This window comes from Engraulis encrasicolus, chromosome 11, assembly GCF_034702125.1.
Source record: "Engraulis encrasicolus isolate BLACKSEA-1 chromosome 11, IST_EnEncr_1.0, whole genome shotgun sequence".
NCBI classification, from domain to species: domain Eukaryota; kingdom Metazoa; phylum Chordata; class Actinopteri; order Clupeiformes; family Engraulidae; genus Engraulis; species Engraulis encrasicolus.
In genome coordinates, this window is record NC_085867.1 from 39,428,983 (window position 1) to 39,436,482 (window position 7,500).

At 49.6% G+C, this 7,500-nt stretch overlaps 1 protein-coding gene across 13 annotated transcripts in view; it reads left to right on the top strand.

Annotated features, from left to right (window-relative positions):
• Positions 1 to 7,500, top strand: part of LOC134458329 (transcription factor 4-like) — a 258,033-nt gene that overhangs the window by 220,700 nt on the left and 29,833 nt on the right. The window lies entirely within an intron of this gene.

Consider the following 7,500-nt stretch of genomic DNA (forward strand, 5'->3'; position numbering starts at 1 on the left):
CCACAGTAGGCCAGGAGGAGGAGGAGGAGGAGGAGAGAGAGAGATGAACACAGAGAGAGAGCGAGAGAGAGAGAGAGGAAGAGAAGAGAAAGGGAGGGAAGAGAAGAGAAGAGAAGAGAAGAGAAGAGAAGAGAAGAGAAGAGAAGAGAAGAGAAGAGAAGAGAAGAGAAGAGAAGAGAAGAGACAAAAGCCAGTGATGGAGAGAGCTATAGCCAGGAAGAGAAAGAAAGGGTGTATTATGGACACGGAGAGATGAGAGACAAAAAGAAAGAAAAGAAAAGGGATGTGGAAACGATGAAACATTAAAGGGGGGGGGGACACAGCAAAGTGAGGCGAAGCCCAGACTCATTCACACAGACACACACCAGCAGTGAAGTGCAGAGCAGAGAGCCAGGGCCAGAGAGCGTAGCCAGCCAGGGGTGCATTTGTGGAAAGCGTAATAGTTAGCAGTTAGCAACTTCGGTAGTTGCCAATGGGAAATTGCATTGCAACCAACGAAGTAGCTAACATAGTTAGCAACTACGCTTTCCAGAAATGCACCCCAGAGCAGAGTGGAGCGGAGCGGGCAGAGAGGTCCGTATGGGGCTTGACGACTACCACATGTCAGCGCTGCTCCGCTACCCTGCGGAATGTGTGACATGTTGATGCAATTCAGGCCTGTCTACCTCTCCCTCTCTCTCTCTCTCTCTTTCTCTCCCTCTTTCTCCCTCTTTCTCCCTCTCTCTCTCTCTCTCTCTCTCTTCCTCTCCTTCTCTCCATCCCTTTCTCTCTCTCTCTCTCCTTCTCTCTCTCTCTGTCTTTCTCTATCTCTATCTCTATCTCTCTCTCTCTCTCTCTCTCTCTCTCTCTGTCTCTCTCTCCCTCTCCCTCTCTCCCCTCACTAACTTTTCTTCACTGTCTTTCCTTTCTCTCTCTCTCTCTCTCTCTCTCTCTCTCTCTCTCTCTCTCTCTCTCTCTCTCTCTCTCTCTCATTTCCTGTGTTCCATTCCATCTCTTCTACCCCACCTGTCTCTTTCCCTCTTTTGCTCTCTTTCTTGATTCCTTTCTTTCTTTTTTTCTCTGTCTCCTTTCCCCCTTCCCTTCTCTTCTCTCCATGTTGCTTCATCTCGCTCTATGGGGTTACTGGGAAGAGAGTACAAAGGAAAGACTGCGTGTGTGTGTGTGTGTGTGAGTGTGTGTGTGTGTGTGTGTGTGTGTGTGTGTGTGTGTGTGTGTGTGTGTGTGTGTGTGTGTGTGTGTGTGTGTGTGTGTGTGTGTGTGTGTGTGTGTGTGTGTGTGTGTGTGTGTGTGTGTGTCCAGCTCTCCATCCTTTTCTAAGCAGGTCAGAAATTACTGGAGCAGCGAGAGCATAATTGACATCCATTTATGTACACACACACACACACACACACACACACACACACACACACACACACACACACACACACACACACACACACACACACACACACACACACACACACACACACAGTTTAGCCACATGTTGAACGGCAGCAACACATGGCCATGTATGAACACACGCATACTGTACGCACACACACACACACACACGTACACTGGCCAGGCCACTGCGCATGGCCTGCAACAGACAGACCAGGGGTAAATAAAGGAAATGGCTTTGGGATTCAGTCAGACCTAAAGCCTGGCTAAGGATCTGTTCCACACTGGGAGGGAGAGAGAGAGAGAGAGAGAGAGAGAGAGAGAGAGAGAGAGAGAGAGAGAGAGGGTGGGGGTGGGGGTGTATGGAGGGAGGGAGAGAGAAGAAGGGATAGAGAAAGAGGAAAAGCGGTAGAAAGGAAGAGAGATGGAGGTTAGGGAGAGAGAGAGAGGGATAGATAAAGAAAGAGAGAGAGAGAGAGAGAGAGAGAGAGAGAGAGAGAGAGCGAGCGCGCTAAAGGGGGAGGTTCACTTTACTTTGAAACATCAAGGAAGATGCTGGTAATCTTTTCCATATTTAAGGTTGGGCTTTTTTTCTACTTGAAACAAGCCATAAAGAGGGAGGCAGCAGGCAGCTGTGGAGAATAAAGCTGGGGAGAGAGAGAGAGAGAGAGAGAGAGAGAGAGAGAGAGAGAGAGAGAGAGAGAGAGAGAGAGAGAGAGAGAGAGAGAGAGAGAGAGAGAGAGAGAGAGAGAGAGAGAGAGAGCACTGTGGGGAATAAAGCGCTGTAACAGTGGGAGGCAGAGAATAGCATAGGCAGGGGAGAGGGAGAGAGAGAGAGAGGAAACACATGGGACTAGGCTGGAGTCCTCACTACACACACTACACACTACACACACTTGCTCGCTACACACACACATACACAGAGACACTGCATACACACACACGCACACAGACTCCACGCGCGCACATACACACACACATTATATGAAATACTAGCATCAAAAGCACGTACACACAGACACACTATATACATTCAGGGGCATAACCTCGCTCGTACACACCACAGTTTCCCACAAATCCCAAGGCAGATGCGTGCCCACAGTACCCTGTGTTTTACACTGTACTGTATGAGCTCATGTTACTCTGCACAACACACAGAAGCACATACTCTGCGTATGTACATTGTACAATACACAAACACATCAGATATTGCAGACATTTTTTTGTTATTTTTGTTGTGCTGGATAGCCAAAGACATAGGCAGACTGTGTCACGTAATATGAGCCTCAGCAGTGGCGATGCTCTCACATCATGCTAGCGTGAGAAGTATCCAGTGAGTCATGGATGGAGATAAGTCATACCATTCTCACACACGCAGCATCTTTGGTGTAGTCACACTTAGACGCACACAGAGAAAAACACACGTATACAGTGCAGTACACACATGCGAGTACAGTACACACACGCACACACGCGCGTGCGTGCGCGCAAAGCAACATAAAAAAACACGCATACACAATGCACACACACACACACACACACACACAGAGAAATGCACACAAAAAAAAACAGCATACACACATATCCATACTCCCACAAACGCCCACACACAAGCACACATTCACAAACACATCCACAAGGGAAAAATCCACGTAGGCTATAGGCACACACCAAATACACAACACTCACACGTGCAATCACGCATAGGTAGTTGTAACGGCCATGTGGATCACATTCCCAGCACTGATGAGGACTGAGGCTGTTCCCTTAATGCAAACAAACACCATACCTACCAACAACAGACTCCGTCTCATAAATGCCCATGATCTTGCTTGCGGTGTGTGTGTGTTTGGACGTGTGTGTGTCTGTGTGTGTGTTAGTGCGTCTGTGTGTTTGTTTGCTTGCTTGTGGCCCCAAGGTCCCTTAGCTTATTTGCCAGCTTGGGACCTAGTTGCCCCCCATAGGCATTTGATTGGGGGGGGGTTGCCTTTTGGCTCTGCTCTGTGTCCAGTTGTTGGGGCCCCACGCAGGCTGTTTATTTGCACACCTCTCACCTCACGCTCCACCAGAGTCGTGGTGTGAAAATGCGTGTGTGCACACGCATGCAACTGCACACCCCCAACACACACACACACACACACACACTACCTCAATCCTAGTTCTCTCATTGACTCCTGGTAATGTTAACAGACTACTGCACGGGACTACCAGGCACAGGCACAGGTACCCACAAGTCAAGGAGGCCCTGAAGCTCAAACCTCTATATTTCCATTCTCATATTGTGTTAAAATCGCATTTTTAACAACTATATTTTCATTTATTTTCTCAGAGCGTTATTCCGCATACCCCCAACCACATAGACTTTCATATCTGGCCTTAAACCCTGAGTTGTTTTGTACACTAGTAGCACCCATTTAGGGGACTTATCTTGTGTTTTGGCCCAGGGGCCCATGGAATCACAATGTGTCCTTGTTTGTTAGGTGGTAGTCTGGTTGAGCAGAATAAGGTTCTCGATGCTCTTGTTAGGGCAGTCATGGGTCAGCGGTTAGCTTACTTAACTTGTTGCCCAAAGTTTGCTGGTTCTGCTCCCAGTCCGCCAGGTTGGTGGGGGGAGTAATCAACCAGTGCTCTCCCCAATCCTCCTCCATGACCATGAGGTACCCTGAGCATGGTACCGTCCCGCCGCACTGCTCCCTTGGGGCGCCATTGGGGGATGCCCCCTTGCATGCAATTTTGTGTAAAACTTTTGTGCTGTGGAGTGCTGTGGCACAATGACAATGGTGGTTGTTTCCCAGGTGGGCTTTCACTTCACTTTCACTTGTGTCCTTATGTCCTTGACTTTTTCAAGTGATCTTGACCTTGTAGAAAATATCAGCACTCGGTATCAATTTTGTCTCAGGTTTGGTGCTTTGGGGAGGGGTTATTTTTGTCCTCAAAGCCTTGTCCTGGTAAAATGACGTCTTTCTTATCACTGCCTTCTTTGAAAATGCAATTAAATGAAATGCATATATGCGTAATGTCTGACAAGGGCAGGAAGAAGATAGGAGGGGCGAAGCAAATTGAACCAGAGGTATGGGGAACAAAGGATGGAGAGAGGATGGTGGAGGAGAAGGAAGGAAGAGAGGATCTAGCAGTGGAGGAGAAGGAAGAGAGGGTGACGCACTGTTGGCGGGGCGGGGGGGGGGGGTGGAAGTGGTGGTGTCATGTCATGTTGTGTTATACACATGTATGCCCCATCAGTGAGAGGTGGGGAACGGGGGGGGGGGGGGGGGCAGATTGAGGAATGATATGATTGGTTTGTCATGAGGGGTTTTGTGGCTGTGTGTGTGTGTGTGTGTGTGTGTGTGTGTGTGTGTGTGTGTGTGTGTCTGTGTGTCTGTCATTGTGTGTGTGTGTGTGTGTGTGTGTGTTTGAGTGTATATGTGTGTGTGTGTGCGTGTGTGTGTGTGTGTGTGTGTGTGTGTGTGTGTGTGTGTGTGTGTGTGTGTGTGTGTGTGTGTGTGTGTGTGTGTGTGTGTGTGTGTGTGTGTGTGTGTGTGTGTGTGTGTGTGGGTGTGTGTGTGTGTGTGTGAAAGCCTTCCATGGGAATCGGAGGAGATATTTGCCACAGCGTCCCACCGTCTTCCACTGATTACAGCGCTTAAGTCACACTCCAGCCATCTGCTCTTCTCATCGCCCATTTACACCACGCAAACGCAAAACAACCCCCCCACTCACCCTGTGTGTATGCACGTGCACGCACAGGCTTATACACACACACGCACGCACGCGCACACACACATGCCCTTACTCACATGTGCATACACACCATATTCCTCCTCAGACATAGAAAATTACACACACACACATTTCACACGTGGTCAAACACACACAAGTATGCGCGCACTCGCGCACACAGACACACACACACACACACACACACACACACACACACACACACACACACACACACACACACACACACACACACACACACACACACACACACATCCATTTAGTCTCACAGCAGCCACCAACAGCTAGAGAGCAGGTTTAAGGATTGTCCCATTGAAACGCTAATGTGTTTAAAACACCTGTTCGTGACAGATTAAAGTGGTATCTGGTGTCATTGGAGGCCCTATTGCACACTGACGGAGCTGCTTTCTGATTGGGGGGAAGGGTTTAAACCCCAAACTACATTTCTCTGCATATCGCTCTGCTTTCAAAGGCGAAAGGAAACATCTGCTCGACTTTCTCCTCGCCTCTTGCCTTCTTCGTTTTGTTATGTTCTCTTGTCATCTTCTTTGCCTTTTTTTCTTCTTCTTCTTCTTCTTCTTCTTCTTCTTCTTCTTCTTCATCTTCCTCTTATTCTTCTTTATCTTCTTCTTCTTCTTCTTCTTCTTCTTCTTCTTCTTCTTCTTCTTCTTCTTCTTCTTCTTCTTCTTCTTCTTCTTCTTCTTCTTCTTCTTCTTCTTCTTGGCTATCATGGAGTATGCGTATGCAGCTGGTCAAGCTCTCCCGTACTCGATGAAGAGGGGTTGGAAAGCTCGACAGAGATGATAATTTCTTATTCATATGTCGAAACACTAGGCTTGTCTGAACAACGTACGTTCGTAGACACACACGCCCTCCCCCCTATAATGTGGTTCAGTCCACATGAGAAAAGATGTTGGGATGGGTGGTGTGTGCGTGCGTACGTGCGTGCGTGCGTGCTGGTGGGAAACCTGGTCACCTGGTTGAGATCTTCGGGGTCATGCATGACACCTCTCCCTCCTCTCCTCTTTTCTCTTCTCCTCCCCTCTCTTTCTCCCTCCTCGTCCTCCTCCTCTCCCTCCCTTTCTCCTCTCCTCCACATCTCCTCCTCCCATTCTTTTCTCCTCCACAGCACGTCCCCTTTCTCCTCACCTCTCCTCCTCCATCCTCCTGACTCCCTCACTTCCCTCCTCTCCTCCCCTCCTCCACCCCCTCTCCTCCTTTTCTCTACTCCTCTGCTCCACACCCTCCCTCTCCCCCTCTCTACTCCATCCTCCCACCTCACTCCCCCTCTTCTTCACTCCCCTTGGCCCCCTGAAAGCCTACCCTTCCACCCCCACCACCTCCCCCACCACCGCCTCCCCTCACTGCCCCCCCTTGGGAAACAGCTGGATTGTATTTGGGAGAGTTGCTTTCCTACAAGCCAGGAGTCAGGGGCTGGGGAGGCTGAGGTCATGGGGAAAGCAGGTGCTCTCATGATGTGTCTGAGAGTAGCGCAGCGGAGAGGGGGGGGGAAAGGAGGGAGGGAAGAGAGGGAGGGAGAGAGGGGGATGGAGAGAGGGGAGGGAGAGAGGGGGGTAGTGGAGGTGGGGTCTGGTGTTTTGGTTGGAGTCTTGAAGAGTCGCATGTGTTTTCTGTGCTGCCACTGGCGTGGCTTTGGGAGGGTGGGAGAGAGGGAGGGAGGGTGGGAGAGAGAGAGAGAGGGATGGGGAGTGATGTATGGTAACTCTTCACTTCTTGAGCGATTTGCCTAATGCTCTTTGTTCACAGTCTAATGCGGTAAAGACACACCACATAACCCACACACATCCGTGTTTTCCTGTGTTACGACAGCTCAGCCAATAAACATGCACGTGTGTGTGAGCACACACACTCAAAACAATGTCCCACCTTTTCATTCTCTAATGGTCTGACCATTCCACTGCTGCTATACTCTCCACGCGCACACACACACATACACACACACACACACACGCACACGCACACGCACACACACACACACACACACACACACACACACACACACACACACACACACACACACACACACACACACACACACACACACACACACACACACACACACACACACGCACACACACACACACACTATACAACACTACACTTAAGCATCCAAACATCCGCGAACTGCATATCGCATGTCAAGGGCTGAGCGGGGGGGAAGAGAGCAAGAGCGATGGATGTGGATGTGGATGTGGATGAAGTGGGGATGGGGGGATGGGGATAGGAGGGGTTAGGTGCAGCATTATGACCTAATCTTTAAACACTTTCTGCAGTTCAGTGAGCCTGAGTGTTCCTCTAAGCAGTTTAAATGGATGCACCGGCCTATTAGGGGGGGGGCAGGAGGCAGGCTAGTGGAGTCTGCAC